Consider the following 17621-nt stretch of genomic DNA (forward strand, 5'->3'; position numbering starts at 1 on the left):
GAAGAGTATTTGCATCTGGTGGAGTTTGCATATAATAATGGTTATCATGCATCTTTACAGATGAGCCCATTCGAAGTACTTTACGGACGAAAATGCCGTACACCATCCAGTTGGGGTGGACCGGAAGACAGACTCATGTTGGGTCCTGAGATGTTAAAAGAGATGGAAGAAATGGTTAAAAGAGTGCGGGCCAACTTAAAGGTAGCTCAAGATAGACAAAAAAGCTTTGCAGACCGAAAGAGAAATTTTAAAGAATATCAGGTAGGAGAGCATGTGTATGTAAGGATTCGGGCAAGGAAAAGTACCTTACAGTGGAACGGTTGCGCCAAATTGGCACCCCGCTTTTGTGGACCCTTCCAAATTTTAGCAAGGGTTGGGCCGGTGGCTTATCAGTTAGCCCTGCCCAGCCACATCCGGGTCCATAATGTCTTCCATGTGTCAGTATTAAAGAAATATGTCTATGACCCTAAGCACATAATTAGTTGGCAGGACATTCAGGTAAGAACATGTCTTAAGTAGCACAAATCAAAATTGGTCGCTAAGGGAGAGACTGATCAAAATATTGTGTGTTACAGGTGGAGCCGGAAGGAGAATTTCTGGTCGAGCCAATGAGCATACTAGATCAGAGAAGGGTCGTGCTGCGGAAACGAGCCATCACCCAGGTTAAAGTGCAATGGCAGCACTTCGGGCCGGATGAGGCCACCTGGGAGGATGAGCAGAGCATGAAGGAAGCTTATCCCGAACTGTTTATGGGTGAACAACATCGGGACGATGTTGAACTTCAGGAGGGGGAGATGTGATGCCCCTAGTAAAGCAATAGTGTTTTAAATTACAACAGTAAATTTAACTGTTTGACTATTATTACTTGTGGGGTAAACTGAGTAATTATTATCATTATTGTTTGAATTTAAATGTGTTGTTAATCATTGTTATGTTGCTCATTATTGTTAATTAAAAGAAAACAAGGTGTCAGTGGTTGCAACGACCCTTATGAAAGGAGGTTAAAATTAAGAATGACGGTTTCAAAATAAAGAAACACAAAAAAAAACCCTAACTACTTTCCCCAACGGTAGAGGTTTCCGTAGGAAATGGAAGCTAGGGGGGGAAAGGAAAACGCTACGTCTGGTGATGACCAGATAGCGTGGGAAAGGGTGCCATCATCTTGAAAAAAACGCTAAGTCTGGTGACGACCAGATAACACAGGCTTGAGTGCCAAAATTTTGTAGCAGATGCTAAGTCTGGTGATGACCAGATAGCTCAGGCTTGAAACGATGTAATCATGCAGAAGACGCTAAGTCTGGTGATGACCAGATAGCACAGACTTACAGTGCTAAAATTTTGCAAAGACGGTGGTCTTGCTGTAGTGCTTGGGGGGAGGTTGGGTCGAGGAGGGCCACCTCATGGACGGGAGGTAGACAAGCAAGAGAGAATAGAGGTGAATCTTCTAAAGAATTACTTCAGTTGCATTACTGGAATTCAAGTACGGTTAATTATTTCTGAGTATGCCAGTAAAAGAAGAAAATTTTACAGGACTAGCTGACTTAGGAAACTGTTAATTTCTTTCTTAGAGGTTGGATTAAAAACCTGTGTATTTCGATGTAGATTCTCTTAAGAGAATAAGCCTGGGTATTTCATTTAGTATGTAAAGAATTCCTCTATGAGATTTAGGATTAAAATCATGTACTCCGTGAGTAATTCTATGTAGTTCCTATAAAAAAATAAGCAGATAGACTATATAGTAAACTTAAAGAAAACAATAGTCTCTGTTAACCCTTATCGAATGGAAGGGTAGGAAAGAAAAAAAAAAAAAAAGACACCAGCAAACAGGGATATGGTCCATACTGTGTAATTGTAAGTAGAATCAGAAGCTCTTTCGCGGCAAGGTTTCTTAGAGAGCTGTAGAGCTCAAGGACGAGACACCCTGTAGCAACGGACACAAAACAACAACAATTATTAGGAAATTATACAGTTTTTACCTCTCTGTCCCTACTAAACAAAAGTAGTAACAGTAGTTTTGTGCCCAGCTCTGGCCGATAAGTGTTAGCTAAGAGTGAAGCTGAACGTTACCAAAGGACCGGAGGACTTTAGGGTCGACGGTAACCTGAGCCTGAGTTGGCCAAGGATGACTCGTCGTATACCGGAGATGATAAAACACCCTTTGCGACAGAGAAACCCTCGGTTGTACGGGAAGGAAAAATCACTAATAGTCTCAACAAAAACTTTGTATTTAGTGAAACGACAGCCAATAAAATAGAACTTTCTTACACAGTAAAGAATTAAACTGATTAAGTCTTTCAGCCATGAACTCGGAGAACCATTCGGGTGTTCATAACATCAATTATCAATTCTCAATACAACCATATTAATAAACAGGAAAAACAATTACATATAGTTGAATACAAGCAGATGCAACAATATTATGCAAGTGGAAATTATACATGTTCAAACCCTTAGTTGCACGCCTAAATTAAGAAACCGTGCTTTACATGGTTCAGGAAGCAAAAAATAAAACCCTCCTCTCAGAATGTAATACTGAAAATACAAAATATGCGGAGCTGACCAGGGTTTTCCAAAGGCATACAAGACTAAGAAAACTCAATAAATCAGTGGTGGGACACCAAGAGGACTATGGACTCAATATATTTAATCTATACTTTAACTTCTGCTACAGGGCTAAGTATCAGCAGTGTCACGGTGCCAATCGACCCTTCCCACTTCTCACTCATCAACAGTGGAATCCTGGAAGCTAGAAGGTAGTATACTCAAGGGAGTTACGGCCAGAAACCCATCAACCCAGAAAAGAAAAGAAAAAAATGGAGGTCGTTGCTTACCTGAGTAGTTAAGAGCGGAGGGTTTTGGCTGGTAGCATAGCTCTCTATTCGAAGAAGTAACAGAATCCTCCGTTGAAAAACCTATAGGTAAACATTGTAATCGTTAAGCATTGAGAATAAAACAAACAAAAATAATAGCAGAAAAGGAAAATTGTGCCCTCGGTAATTTAATTCAATCCGAGATACCTGGCCTTCCTGAGAGTTGTTGTGTAAGAATGAACCATAGCGTAGTAGCAGTGAACCTGCATCGTGGTTCCAGCTAGCGCTGCTGGCTGATCCAGCAGCATGTAGGGCATGAGAAGGGGCGGAGCGGAGCTTCGGGAGCGGGAGAGAAACAGAAAGGAACTCTAGGCAATCGACAGGAGGATTGGTACCAAATGAAACCAAGGTTGTCCGTCAGATTTTCTCAGCCAACATCCTCCGTTGATGCATCGCCAAGCCCGAGGAAATCTATGCTGAGACAGACCCTGCTCGTGCCACGTACCGTGGCAGAGCAGGGCATGGAAAACAATGCCCATTAAAAAAAATCATCGATTAGATTAGTTGGAAAGCGGGAATGAAAACTGGGTTGCCACCTGTGCATCATTCACGCCGAGTTTGGGTGTATCACATGGTAAAGTACAACATTCATTTAGTTTGAGACTTATGACGTGAACCGTAATCACCGTCCAGCTTGTAATTAATTCTTACACTGTAAAAGTCATAGCTATAATAGAAATTTTCCTATGTGTTATACTATGTTTACAAATGTAAAAAAAATAAATTATTTACTGAGTTTTAATTGATGGAGTGTTTACATTACATCTTATGATTTTGTTTTTAATTAAATATATTTAAATATTATGATCTTACTTAATTAATAAATTAAATTTTAGTCCTCTCACTCCTATTTTTTCGCAACAAGTTATGATAGGTTTATATATATATATATATATATATATATATATATATATATATATTAAAAATATTATATTAAAAAATGCATAATATTTTAAATAGAATTAATTTTATAATAATTAATGGTTAAGTGATATTGATCACTCCCTATTATATAAATGAATGTTAATTGATTTTTATAATTCAAGGAAAGTCACTTTATCTAAAATAATTTATTGGTGATTTGTAAGGGGGTAGACTTTAATATTTACCTAATGCCTTTAGGTTTTGAGTTGTTCACATATTTCTTTGAGTACTTGGAAGACAATCTCTTAACCAATTAAAAACAATTTTAGATTTTCCCCTAAAGCAAATTTTAATTGTTTTACAATTTTACCCTTTTTTTTAGAAATTCAACATGAGATCAATATTTTTCTTTACTTAAAAAAGTTTTCTCAATACATATATGGATTTAGAGCCTTGAAAAACCCTCAAAATACTTACTCTATACTATTCCAATCAATTTTAATTAAATTTTAAGCAAAATAATAATAAAAAATACCTAATATTATATATACCTTATATATACTTTAGTATTATTAAACTAAATTATTTTACATAATATTAAATATCCACCTCAATTTAAAAATAAAAAGTTTTACACTCCATTACAATTTTTTTTTTTTTGTAAACATGGTAGTACTTTCTATATTTACTTTTTTCAAAAATTTACATTCAAAAACTTCGATCAGTCACCTGCCCGAAGGAAACCAGGTGACCATCGATCAGCATTGTATCCACTCCAAAATTTAAACAAGTTCATCAGTATCATCTTGTCTTTACTAACCATTTCCCCAATTCCTATCTTTGGCCTTTTAAACAAAAACATTCAAAAAACTAAAGATAAATAACCTACTCCTCATCTGAGGAGGCTATCTGAAATGTCTCCTTCTCTTCTGGGCTCAGCATCTTCCTGCCAGAATTCTGCGGCTTCACCCCTGGGCCTGGGAGCTCTCGTCCCTGCTGGAACATTTTCCACTTAATCTCCGACAGAGTCTGCTCAATTCGGCCCAAGGCAAGATTGTTCTTGTAAGTTTGTATCTGAATGGTCGCCAGTTCTTTCATAATTTCCCCTCGTCCTAGTTCCAGTTCCTTGTTTCTCTCCTGCCTGTTCAGCACTTCCCCTTCCATATGTTCCTGATGCAGGGTCATGGCTCGAGCAACAATATGTTTCATTATCTAGTATTGTTGTAGAGTCCTGTGATAGAGAGATTGTCGACCATTTGTTGTACCTGGGTCCTGTAACATTTCTTCCCACTCATGCATTGAGAGATCTCTGCCTCTTATATTTTTTCTCAGGTCTTGTTCCCAACCCCAGATTTGGTCCCAGACTTCCTGCGGATTTTCCTCCATGTAGGCGTCAATTAGTTTCTTCATTTGCTCACTGGTCGATTTCCTTCCTATTTTTTGTCCTGTGCTGCTTGTTCCTTCTTCTTGTTTTACATTTCTCTTGCTGCGCCTGGTTGCCATGTTTTTGCTTGTCAGCGTCTTGCTGCTCTTATCCTTAGAATTCTCTGACTGGATTGCAGTTGCCCCCTTACCGTTTATTAGACTTATCACATTATAAACACAGCTGTCAGTTTTAGCCTTTGGGGTGATATAATTGAGTAGGATAGTGCTACCACCCCTCATCATAGTTCCTCTCGTGCTATGTCTTTCTCGTTTATGCAGAGCTAGGGCCTCTCTAGTGTTTTCAAGCTCCGGGCCTCCAGCACTTAGAGTTGCGCTATGGGAGTTAGCATACTTTTTATGGGACGAGTGATCAACCTTTCTTTCAAGGCGACTCATATCTCTCCTGGACTTGCCTATCCCTATCCTCGGTTTGGATTCCTCTGGTCCAAAGTCACCCTCCCGATTTTCTTCAGTTTATCTTTTCCTTATGAGATGATCCTGGTTCCGCTCTCGTTTTTTCCGGGTTTTCCTTTCCCTCCTGACAGGGTGCACCTCAATAGGTGGAGGCTCAGGGTTTGAGATGCCCGGGGCTTCAAATTTACTACAGGGGCCATGGGTGGATGGGTCCTTCATTTCCTTTCTTCTCTTCTCCTTACTTTTATACCCGCCCTTCCCAGCCATGGATTCTGGGGGATCTTCCCTATCCCAAACTACCCTAACTCTGTAATTGAATCTGAGATGATGCAGAGCATCCCTATCTACCTTCATGCCTACTCTATACTTCATAATAGATCTTTCTTCCAAGGGTGGGAAAGGAAAATTAACATACCCGTCAACCTGATTGCGTTGTTCTATCTTCTGCAGCTGTTGTTTGCAGTCTATGCGTTCTCGCTCGCCACCTTCCTTCTTTCACGTCCACATGCAAAATGCATGGTTTCCCTCATACTCTCCTCTTTTAATATTCCCTTGTCTTAACGTTACCTCCAGCTGTCCCCGTTTCCGTCCATCCTTGGCTCGCTTTCCATCCCACTTTCCTTGGGATGTTGCCCAAATGTCTTGTCCTCCGTGCTTCATTAATGTTTTTCTTCTCCCGCTGCTCTTGCCATCCATTTTATTGACTCCGTATTGCCATCTGGCTTCCCCTTGCTGTCCCTTCTCGGTCTTGCTGTCCTGTTCTCCCTTCTCCCACCCCTTTCCATTTCTGCCCCTGCGCTTCTTGAGTTAGTCCTTTCTCTTCCGTCATCCACGTCCTCTCTGTCATTTCTTCCATCCTTTGTTGTTCCGTGGGTGATCTGTGCTGACCTGCCTGCACCTGCCCTCGTCCTTCTACCCTCCCGTCAGCGTCACCCGAATTCTCTAGATGTTGCCTATCTGCTTCGACTGCTTGTATCATTTGGTTCATTTCCTCATTCTGGCTAAGCTCTGCTTCTCCTGTGTCTAACTGTTGCTCTCTATTTCGGCATCCCCAGTTCGCAAGGAGGTCTGTCGGGGCATTTCCTTTCCTTTTCACATGGGACGAGATGGTGTATGCCAGCCGCTGAAGTTGCTTTTCAACGTCTGTTATTACCCATGCCATCCTCCAGATTTTGCTTAGTTTTTCCGCTGGAGTTCCCTGTTGTAGTTGTTTTATGGTTTCTATGACCAGCATGGAATCACCTTCTATCTGCAGTCTTTGGTACCCTTCTTGTATCTCTATCTCTAGTCCCCTGTTTAGTGCATGGTATTCTGCTTCATTATTTGTGGCAATGTCGCAGTCCATTGCATATGCCCATTTGATCTTTCCTTCCGCGTCTCTGAATATCCCTCCAATACCTGCCTCCCTTGGGTTGCCTTTGGTTGCCCCATCAAAGTTTAGTTTTATGAATCCTTGTGGAGGGTTCATGTATCTTTCTTCGGCTCTTGCCTTGCTTGCATCATGTTCCTTCCCTATGCTGCTTGAGTTTTTTGCTTTGATTTCCAGTCGGTTCATGATGCTAGTTTCTGTTCCTTCCGTCTTCTAGTCTTCCTCTTTCCAGTTTCCCAAGATGATTGTTTCTCTTATATTTTTCATGATTTGGTTCCAGATTTCCCCTTCGTCTTTTTTTTCTTCGCTGAATATTACCATGTTTCGTGCTTTCCAAAGGTTCCACAGGAGAAACCCAATTGACAGGTTCCAATCATGGTTTAGGATTGTGTTGCGGTAAGGCTTGCTGCTCCACTGCTCTATTGTTATTTTGATGCTCTCTAAATTTCTTTCTGTAATCTCAAAAAGTTGATGGTAATTTTGCCACAGGTTATTACTTACACTGTAGGAATTTACGACGTGCTCCATGGTTTCTTCTTGATTTTTGCATAACACACATCGTGAAGGCCCATGCGTCCCTTTCCTTCTTAATTTATCCAAAGTCAAGGCTCTCCCATGTAGCACTATCCAGGTAAAAAACGCCACTTTTGGCCAAGTTTTTAATTGCCAAATTCTTTTCCATTTTTTTATATCTGTGTTTCCAGCTCCGCCTGTTTTTATGTGGTAGCCTTTTGAGATTGTGAACACCCCTTTTATGCGTTTACCCCATCTTATTATATCTGGTCCTTCTTTTATTGCTATCTTCCTAGCTGCCAATTCTTTTTGATAGGTTGTCCATTGATCAGTTTCTGGGGCTTCGGGCCAGTCACTCTTCATCTTCCATTTTCTCCAATAACTGTTTTGTTCAACTACCCAATAGTTTCTTACTGCGTCTTCCACTATTTGGGTTGTGTACTGTTGGATTTTGTGTAGTTGGGGTTCTTGAATTAGGGTTCCTCTTTTCTGCCATGCTTCCTGCCAAAAATCTGCTTTTTCTCCCTCATGAATTTCCTAGAAGCTGTTGTCTCTTATCAGGGCTCTATTCATACTTGCTAGGTTCCAAATCACTGAGCCTTTCCTTTCTGAGAGGGTTCGGAGTTTACCTTCTAGCATCCTTGATATCTCATATTTTTGTTCCCACAACATTTTCCATAGGTCATTTCCTCCTTGAATCCATCTCCACCATAATTTTGCCCCCCTGACTTGGTTTAAAACATAAGGGTCTCTTAGTCCTAGACCTCCCTCTGAGACAGACCTGCTTAACCATGTCCATGAAAGTAGAGCCCATTTTTTTGATTTGTTTGCCCCCTGCCACAGAAATTTTTTGAAGATTTGCACCATTTTCTGGCATATGGTCTTAGGGATCGCTTGATTGGCCATCTGATAGATTGGCATAGCTTGAAGGACTGATTTTAGGAGTATGAGGCAGTTTGGTGTATTGAGTGTTCTGAACGTCCAATTGTCCATTCTTTTTTGCATTTTCCTTATCAAACCTTGCCAATTCGCTACTTTGTACTGCTGATCACTCAGTTGTATTCCTAAGTATTTTGTTGGAAGCTGGCCAATTTTGAACGCCATTGTTCTTGCCAGGAAGGCTTGACTCACTCTTGGCATGTTGAAGAAGAAGATTTCAGTTTTCTCTTTATTCCCCTCTGTTCCTGAAGCTTTTGTAAATTCTGATAGGATCTCCCCTAGTTTTTTGGCTTCCTTGAGGTTTGCTTGGCTATACATCATTACATCATCCACAAATTGTTGATGTGTAATAGTTAAGTCATCCCCCCATAATCTTAGCCCTTTGAACTCTCCTATGCTTACTCTGGCGTTGATTAAATGATCTAAACTATCCTCTGCTAAAATGAACAGGAACGGAGAGAGAGGGTCTCCCTGTCGTAGGCTGCGGGATGTCTTAAAGGTGTCAGTAAAGGTCCCATTAAGCAGGATTGACATACTTGGTGTGGATATCATGGACATTATCCATGCTATCCATCTAGCGTCAAATCCATAGGCTTGTAGGATTTCTTGTAGATATTGCCATCTGAGTTTATCATAGACCTTTGCTAAGTCAAGTTTAACCATCATTCCTTTATTTCCCGTCTTCTTTAGGGAGTGGATCACCTCTTGCGCAACTACAATCCCATCCACAATCTGTCTCCCTTTCATGAACCATGTTTGTTCTTTTGCTATCAATTCTAGGAGTAGAGGTTGTAATCTTTTTACCATTATGGTTCCCAAAATTTTTATAGATTACATTGCAAAGAGCTATTGGTCTGAAGCTATGGGTTTCTTCAGCTTGATCTACTTTAGGTATTAATGCTAGAAAGGTAGCATTCCATGCGGGGTGCATTATTTTATGGCTTCTTGATTCTTATACTGCGTTAACAATATATTTTTTCATAAAACTCCAAGTTGCTTGAAAGAATTCTGCTGTAAAACCATCCGGGCCAGGGACTTTATTTTTAGCCATTGACTTGACTACGTCCTCGATGTCATTCTTGGTCATTACCCTTAGAAGAGCCAGGTTTTGATCCCTGTTTACCATTTTTGGGATGTATTGTCTGATCTTTGTTATCTCCTCATCTCTGTTACTTTGTGGCTCTGTCAGTATGCCCTTGAAATGTTGGATTAGGAGATTTTCCATTTCCTCTTTCTAGATTACCCTGTTACCTTGTTTACCTTTTAGGGAGAAAATTCGGTTCTGCTGCCTCTGTTGCTGCATCGCTCAATGGAAGAATTTTGTATTTCGTTCTCCCTCTTTTAACCACTGAATGCTTGAATTTTGTCGCCATAGGATTTCCTCCTGCTTTCTTCTTTCCTCCAGTCTAATTAACACCTCTCCTTCTTCCTGCGCAAGCTCCTTTGTTCTTCCTTCTTCTATTATTTTTTGTTGTATCCTTTTCGTTGCTATTTGGAGTTGTTCCTTGTCTTTATGGATGTTGCCGAATTCTTCTTTGTTCCAAGTCTTAAGTTTGCTTTTCAGCTCCTTGAGTCTCAATTGGAGTGTGTGCATCTTATTCTTATCTTGAATTTCTACTTCACTATTCTGCCACCATATTTCCATCTTTTCTATGAGTGTTGGATCGCTTAGCCAGAAGGCTTCAAACCTGAAAGGTTTGTGCTGGTTTCGATTGTTCATGGCAATTTCAAGTTTTATTGGCCAGTAATCTGATCCTTGGCATGGTAAGATCGATGCTTCATAGAAAATATATTTTCCAAGGAAGTGTTCTGTTGCTAAGAACCTGTCCAATCTGGAGGCTATATGCATGTTGCCTCCTCTTTTATTATTCCATGTGTATTTTCCATTGGTAGTATTTATATCAATCAATTGGAGGGCTATCTGGGTTTCCATGAATCTCTCCATATCTGCATCCTCCCGTTGCAGTCCTCCTTTCTTTTCCGTTGTGGTTGTGATCATATTAAAATCTCCAAATATCACCCATAGTTTTTTTGTGTGCAGGTTCCCCATTCGGATCAGCTGTGTTAGGAAGGCCTCTCTCTTAAGCGATATGTGAGGCCCATACACCGCTGATACAAGGAACCAATCTTTATGTCCTACCAATCTGAATCTCCCTGATAGAATCCTTCTCATTCCTATCCATAGGTCAACCATTACTTCTGTTGGATTCCACAATATTGCTATACCCCCTGCACTCCCTTTTGCATCTACTGTCATGCTTTCATAATAAGGTTTGATTTTTTTAAGAATTTCCTCCATTTTTGCTCCTGTTATTTTTGTTTCTTGAAGCAACATGATCTGAGGTTTTTCTTTTTTGATCCTCTCAGCCAGATACCTTTGCTTACCCTTGCTGTTAAGCCCTCTTATATTCCATGATGTAATAATCATTGAGACGGTTGGGTTGTTTGATGGAAGACCGCTGAAAGTGGCACTACTCTTCCTGTGTTGACTAACATTTCTCCCATTATTTGAATGGATTCTTGTAGGTTCTTCCGTCCTCGTTTTTTCCCCCCTTTCCCTTTGTTTTGATGTTCCTGGCTATTGTCATGTTGTGTTCCAAGTTGTTCATTCATCCCTGTGTTTCCACTCTCCCGTTTTTCTTTGTATTTTTGGAAGATGTCTTTGTATAGTTTTTTGTCTTCTTCTGGGATAAACCGCTCGTCCAAGTTTTTCCACTTATCCAGTAAATTTCTTAGAATTTCCTCTTCTGTGGTTGGGTCATCCCCTTTATTTATGTCTACTTCCATTACTTCATACTCCTAGTCTACCTCCTTTTCTTGTTTCCTCTTTACTTCTGTTTCTTCTTGAGCTTTCTGCTTATTGTAAGATAATCTTCGGCAAAATCACATAGCGAATCTTTTGTCGACGCGTTTCGAACCAACCAGTGTGGTTCATCGTCAGGACAAGTTGAAGAACCAATCTAGCTTAGCGTGAATAAATAGAGTGTGCAGAGATCCCAACGGCTACATTTCTAACGGATAATTTTGACCAAGAGACCTTGGTCAAACTACTAAAATTTTTTTATTATATTTTATTTTCTTAAAAAATTATTAAATTTTTTTATTAAATTATTAAATTAATATTTCTCTAAAAAGCTAAATATAGGTAAATATTTGGTAAATTTTAAAAAATTAGGTAAATAATTAGGTGTATTATTCTTATTATGTACATATTTAATTAAGATGGTTATTATATCCCCTAATATAAATCATATTTAATTGTTATTCCAATGTCACGGTGACCAAACCCTATTTTTCTACTAGATCAATCAGTTATTGTTTAGATCTATCAAGATGGTTTAGATTAGGTAATAAACTTTTAATCTATTGGACCAATCTATTTAAATAATAAATATGATATAGACCTAACTTATAATAGATAATAATGACATTATTAACCTTAATAAATTTAAATATCTTTTTAATAAATACCGTTTTAACCTTTAGGTACCATTACATTAGTTTTAATAATAAACTATCGACCTCAAATTATTAGTAATAATAGTTTACCTTGGAATAATTATTACTAGGTAATTATGATTTACCATAATAGTAGTTATAATTTCACCTAATATAGCTAATTCTCCAAGAATAATTAGATTATTAATTACTTATATAACTGATTGATCTAGTAGAAAAATAGGGTTTGGTCACCTTGACATTGGAATAACAATTAAATATGATTTATATTAGGGGATATAATAACCATCTTAATTAAATATGTACATAATAAGAATAATACACCTAATTATTTACCTAATTTTTTAAAATTTACCAAATATTTACCTATATTTAGCTTTTTAGAGAAATATTAATTTAATAATTTAATAAAAAAAATTTAATAATTTTTTAAGAAAATAAAATATAATAAAAAAAAAATTTAGTAGTTTGACCAAGGTCTCTTGGTCAAAATTAGCCGTTAGAAATGTAGCCGTTGGGATCTCTGCACACTCTATTTATTCACGCTAAGCTAGATTGGTTCTTCAACTTGTCCTGACGATGAACCACACTGGTTGGTTCGAAACGCGTCGACAAAAGATTCGCTATGTGATTTTGCCGAAGATTATCTTACAATATTATGGATCACAGAAGTCTAAATTCCTTTCTGCTTATTGTTGCTGGCACCCTGATTTTTCCCCCCGTCTTCCTGATCTGTCTCTTCTTGGTAGTCCATCTTTTGGTTTTCTTCCTCCCCTTCTTCTATTTGCAATATTTCAAACCTATTTGTCTCTTTACTTTTGGTTTGTTGTTCTTTCCTACCATCCTTCTGGATTTCTTTGGTAGGTCGTTTCTTGATTTTTACTTCTTGAAACCCCTCATCATCTTCAGTGGTTTTCCTTTGTTGCTTCAACTTTCTCTCCTCTTCCTCTGCATTTAAGGGGCATTCCTTGAAAAGGTGTCCATATTCATGACAATTTCTACATCTAAAAGGTATATGTTCGTAGTCCAACGCCTACTGCCAGACATCCTCATGATATTCTAGTTCAACTGCACCTGGGATAGGGTTTGCAATGTTCATGTAAACACATATTCTTGCATACGAGGTATATCTTCCTCTTTTAGTTGATTCCACTATCTTTACGAAACTACCTATGGTGTTCCCTATTCCTTCAAGTATCTCTGGATCCCAGAAGTCCATAGGTAGTCCAAACAGTCTAATCCATACGGGTGCTACTAGGAATTTTTCTTTGTTCGGGTTGTAGCATTCCTCCCATACCTCATAAATAAACATGCATTGTTATGGAAATATGGTCCGTTTTCAAAAACTTTCTCTTTGTCTTGCAGGTTTGAGAAGATTACCATAAAGAATCCGCGTCCGCCTAGCTTCAGTTCAATGTGGCTGCGTGGCTGCCATTTCTACTGGATCCATCTTGTTAGTTCTTTTTCTGAGGGCCAGACTTCGATGAACTTGCAGATCAATGCATGGTCTTTCATATAACTTCTATACGTTTCCAGTTTGTTCATCGAAATGAAAAACCTCGGTTTCTCCGCTGTGCAGGGAAGACATCTTCCTTTGCTTCCTACTTGCCAGCGTGCTCCCAGGACTGGTCCCAGTGTCCTTTGTTCAGCCTCCGCTTTGTTGTTGCTTATTCCTTCTCCCGATGTCGCGTCCCTGTAGGAGGGGATCTATCCCCTCCTAGTCTCCTCTGCCATTTCTGAGCTGCTTGTTCACTTCTTTCCATGCTTGTCCGCTTGTTTTCAAGATATTATGCGCCACTTACCTCATGGCCGCAATGTCAGAGAGTTGCAGAGCTCCAAAAATCCCTCATCGCTTTTAAAAATTTCAAATATTTTAACTGAACCCACTCCATTACAATTTTATTTCCCCAAAAAAAACATAATATAAAAAAAATAAACGAACATAATATAACAAATAATTCTTAGATAATTATAATGATCAAAAGTGCCTTGAACTTTGAACTTAGCTTCGAATAGTAAAGTTCACATTTACTCAACCCTTAAGTCCATATATATGATAATACATCGTATATTTCGCAGTGATGGTTAGGTGCCCATCTTTAAATTAGTTTAAAATTAATCTATATTGGTCATTATTTGTATTAAAAATATTTTATAATTGAATATGGTTAAAAAAATTAATGATAAAATGTTTAATAAAAGAAAAAGTGTTCTGAATATACTAAAATCATAATCCTTATAGACTCAAAACTGAGATAAATTAATTTAATGAAGATGAAAAAAGGGTTTTTGGTTATTATTTATATTAAAAATTTATGTTAAAATATTCTTAATAATAAATTTTATGATAAAATGTTTAATTTAAAAAGGGTGGTCCAAATATATTAAAATCATAGTCACTATGACCCCTCACCAAAAATAAAGACAAATTAATTGAAACAAGATGGGACAAAAGCTCTAAAAGATAGAGTAAAAAAGGGGTAGTTATGGTATTCTATAAAGTGATGTCTCTTTTAAAGTGAATGCAGTGCACATTGAAATAATGATAGTATTTTTTTTTGGGTGAGAGGAGTTGTTTTAGAGAGTGTTTTTGGATATTTCTGTTTTTTTGGGTTAAAATATGAGTTTATCTTTTTGAAGTAAGGTAAGGTTTTGCATGTATTACATGATGGGAAGAAATGGTTTGTGTTGGTTTTTTTATTAATATTGGTTTCTTAATTATTAATATTAGTTAGGGTTTATAAGTGGTTACATTATCAATATAAATTTTACATATAATTGTCAATTGAATGTATCCTTGTGGTTGAGAAGGTTTAATGATAACTTTTTCACCAAAGTTCAAGTCTTATTGTGACATGATGTTCCAATAGCAAGAAAAGTAAACAAAAATAAAATAAAATAAAATAAATTCTACACACAATTATTAAATACTATATATGTTAGTAAAAGTCTTAAGTTTTTTTATGATTATCAAAATTTCACAAACTAAATAAATTTATCTATAAAATCATTATCAATGTTATAATAAAACTAAAGTGCAACTCCCTGATGGGGATGCATTTAAGGTTGGGAAGGGTGCCAGCTCGCATGATTGGAATGCGCACGCTTATAGTGGGCAAGCAGGAGGTAAACTTTGGAAGCCAAGAAAACATCACCACTTATCCGTAGTGTATCTATGTGTGGCCTCCCCACCATATATACGATCAACCCATAAGAACGTTGTCAAATCACTTTAAAAAGAGGCAGGTGGAGGGAGGCGAGTTCTCATTTGACATTCTTCTAGTTCATAGTTTTCGGCAGATGAGTTTGATAATGGAGGTATATCAGAGAAGTACACACATGTTTGGAGTGTTTAATGTAGGCATTAATATGTGTGCCATAACACTCACTTGTCTCTCCTTCGTGATTACTCTTTCAGACACTAGTTTTGGTATGTTATATTCGTCGACTATGAAGGTTCTTTATAAATGTAGGGATAAGGGTGGTTGATTTTCCAGACCGTGTATGCGACAGCACACCAGCTTCTCGTCACTCCCAGCTATAACCTATGTCCATTGTTTCTCCACGAATTAGAAACAGGTTTGTCAACCTACTTGTATCCATCTTGGTTCCCTTTCTCTAGTCAAATAATTTCCTATCATGTTTGGTTTGGGTATGGTACAATGGTTGTTTATTGTAGGTGCCCATGTTTTTCGTTTTATTTGTCCACAATACAACAACAAGTCCTTCATTCGAACTGGTCGAACTAGTCATTGTATTGCCTTCAACATCCTCTCAAGTCCCTGACTTTGAGGCATCTCATTCAACTGCCCAGTTCTTTTCTTCAATGTATGGTATCCGTGAACGTTTTCACTACAGTTTTGATAACGGGCTGGTAACACTGCTCCATGGGTCAATCTGCAGTACTATTACCCGTTGCATCATGTCTAATAATTGCCAAATTAATGTTGTTAGCCTAGGGTATATATGTTTTGGTGTCTAGCTCTTCCTCGACGACGTATTGAGATAGTTATGTTCTCATTACCTCGCCAGTGTCGACACCCTTGGGCTGATATCCTTTCAACTTGGTCATAATAGGGGTTGGTTGGTGCTTACATTCTTTTTGTTTTTCCATCCGACCGATTTCACTATGCTTTTCCCAACCCTATCAAGTCCACTTCAGACAACTGTTCTTATAGCACCTTGGCTCTGCCAACCTAGTTATAGGGGTAGTGCAATGAGCTTCTTCTTCTCAACGTCGATGTATTTTTGGTTGGCATTATGTGGCATACCATTTCGATATTGTCCCTCCCAAAGTTAGGAACAAGATTCTTCACCTTGAAGCCAAGAAATTTGGTGACCGGTCTTACTACTCAGATTCTGAAATTAGTGGCTCCTCCTTTAAATGGACTTCAGACCCAGGAAAATTATGCAAAAGGAGACTACACTTTCTTCACTTGATGGTCTGCACCACTATTGGAGACTTTGCTTCACATGATCATTCGTGATAAGTAATTCGATCATTACCAGTTATTTGCAAGACAAGAGTGTTAGATGATCCAAAAATAAAATATTATCATAGTTTATAAAGTTGGAATAAAATAATTATTAATTTAAGATATTAAATTAATAATTATTATTCTAGAATATTTAATTATTTAATGGAGACATTTAGAATTAGTATATTGTTGTAACAAGATATGACTCTACAAATGTGTCGTATCTTAGGCTCTATTTTAGGAGATTTGTTAGCTAGTTGTTTGAATAGCATTTATTGTAAGTGGACACTTGTTATTTAATAAGTGATCCATAATTAGAGGTAGTTAGGAGATTTGAGCTTATAAATAGCTCATTGCAAGAGTGTTTTGTGGTTCGGGTGTAAACTCTTGCAAAATCAATATGTAATTGGTTTTTTTTTCTGATTAATAAAATTACGTGTTTGAGGACACTTCTACCATTATAGAGGAGATCAAAAGGATCCTCCGGGACATAAGGTACAACATGGATGACATAGTCTCCAGACTAACTCGGGTGGAATGCTTCATGGTGTCTGACTCTAATTATGGCTCTAGTTCCAAGTCTTGTACTACAACTATCATTAATGCACAAGCAAAAGAAATACCTCAAGGCAACTCTAATGTAATTTCTCCAATTATTGTCTTAGACTAGTAGTTTTGCATGGCACTTGGTTTATTTTTGGTTAAATTTTTTGTTTATTTCTACTATGAAGTCATGGCGAGCTATATGGCTTATTAGAATATATGTGCACATGGTTTTCTTTTGTCAAGCCTAGCAAATCCAAGGCATGGAATTCTCAATGGGCTAATTAGTTAGTATGTTACCCAACATATCTTGTATTCCTTTTTAGCTAAATGTGGAACTATGGGAACAAGTTATGATCAATTTATTAGTTTATAAGTTCCCATACAATTTTTTGGGACATAAATGCTATAAATGTAAAATCAATTTTCATGAATTCCATATAACTTATAAAAAAAAATGTAACCAATACATCTAATAAACATTATTGAACATCATAATTTTTCTTTATAAAGGATTAAATACTCATCATAACAATATGTCAAAATCAAATATTTAATTTGATGATCAATTCAAATAAAAAAAATAAGGTTCCAATCAATATATTTTGTTTTACAAGAAACTTAACTTTTTAATTACATTGTGAGTATTGTATTAATGATATTCAATCTGATTTTTCCTTACAATAAGAAATGTATAACATTGACCCTTATACATTTAAAAAAAAAAAATTAAAAGACGATTATACA

Source organism: Pinus tabuliformis, chromosome 2_2 (assembly GCF_031772625.1).
Source record: "Pinus tabuliformis cultivar Carrire ecotype Pingquan chromosome 2_2, CPIR1, whole genome shotgun sequence".
NCBI lineage: Eukaryota > Viridiplantae > Streptophyta > Pinopsida > Pinales > Pinaceae > Pinus > Pinus tabuliformis.